The sequence below is a fragment of the Pseudophryne corroboree genome, chromosome 1 (genome assembly GCF_028390025.1).
Source record: "Pseudophryne corroboree isolate aPseCor3 chromosome 1, aPseCor3.hap2, whole genome shotgun sequence".
Classification (NCBI taxonomy): domain Eukaryota; kingdom Metazoa; phylum Chordata; class Amphibia; order Anura; family Myobatrachidae; genus Pseudophryne; species Pseudophryne corroboree.
Window position 1 is genome coordinate 1,042,972,216 of NC_086444.1, and position 1,576 is coordinate 1,042,973,791.

At 40.0% G+C, this 1,576-nt stretch overlaps 2 pseudogenes; both read left to right on the forward strand.

The window, feature by feature from the left end:
• The first annotated feature begins 261 nt into the window (after window positions 1-261).
• On the forward strand, window positions 262-381 carry LOC134949949 (5S ribosomal RNA; annotated as a pseudogene).
• Window positions 382-619: 238 nt separating this feature from the next.
• LOC134943108 (5S ribosomal RNA) lies at window positions 620-739 on the forward strand (annotated as a pseudogene).
• Window positions 740-1,576: the final 837 nt, after the last annotated feature.

Consider the following 1,576-nt stretch of genomic DNA (forward strand, 5'->3'; position numbering starts at 1 on the left):
CCCTCTGGGCGTTTCTAGGAGTGAAAGGCAAGTCCTAATTGTGGACTTTGTGTGGTGTCCAGGAATTTTACCCACATAATAGGCCTTCACTCATATGTATACTTTTTTCTGTGGTTGATATGTCACAGGGTGACAAAGCCAGGTGGCTGCACATTATCTCATTTCATTTTTGACCATTGTACCATATATATATATATACAAATCTCAATTTCTGTCAGTCACAATTTATAAACCTGGATGACTCAAGAGGGTGAGTACAACATTTGCGGTCATACCTCACTGGAGATGCCCAATCTCTTCTGACCTTGGAAGCTAAGAAGTGAAAGGCCGGGCTAGTAATAGGATGGGTGACCACCTTTGAACACCCTGGTACTGCAACAAATTGATTCCCCTATAGTGTCATCTGCACCTAAATTATTGGGTACTTGGATCTCAAAAAAATTGGTTTGCAACGGTGAAAGGCAAGTCCTAATTGTGGATGTTGTGTGGTCTTAAAAAACCTTTTTTCCACAAAACAGGCCGTCACCCATGCTTATATTTCATTTGTGGCTGCTATGTCACAGGGTGACTAAACCAGGTGACTGCATACACCTGGGTGACTCAAGAGGGTGAGTACAATATTTGCGGTCTTACCTCACTGGAGATGCCCAATCTCTTCTGACCTTGGAAGCTAAGCAGTGAAAGGCCGGGTTAGTACTAGGATGGGAGACCACCTCTGAACACCCTGGTACTGCAATAAATTGACTCCCCTTCATAGTGTCACCTATACATCTACTACTGGGTACCCAACTCTTACATGACCTATGATTTAATTCTCTGCATTTATTATAATCCACAATGGATATCTGCTGAACAAATGATGGTCATATATTACATGAGTCTTAATGTGCAATGATTAATGAATTCTGTTACCACAGCCATTAATTTCCGGCAACTGGTAGATTGTGATATGGATATCACGTATTATCTATAATCTTTTTCATATTTTCGCAAAGCTTCTAAATTGTCACGCAGATACTCCTTAAATCTTATTTTATGTGTTACCTAATAAAAATGGTTTTATCAGTATTAATAAATTACACTGCCACCCTCTGAATTACAGTGCTCCCAAAAAAGAGTCTACTTTCCAATACTTCTTTGTTTTGGTTTTTTCTTGACTGTTTAAATTTGACTCTTGGGAGCACCACTGAAAGCAACAATTATTGGTATTAGGATTAATTACCCACATACCCCTAGTTGCTATATATAGAAGAAATATAAATATAAACCAAAATTATTAGAATTAAGGTGCTCCAAAAATAATGCAGTGGAGTGTGCATCCCCATCCCAAATAAAGAACAGGTCATCGATGTAGCGACCATAGAGTACCAGGTTCGCCCCGAATGGGCCACCCCAAATAAGGGATTCCTCCAACTGGCCCATGTACAAGTTGGCCAAACTCGGGGCGAACCTGGCACCCATCGCCACACCGAGGACCTGCAAATAAAAATGATCATCAAAAGTGAAGTAGTTGTGTGATAAAATGAATTGGATGACATCTAAAATAAAATTACGAAGTGAGCTATCCATAGACTAC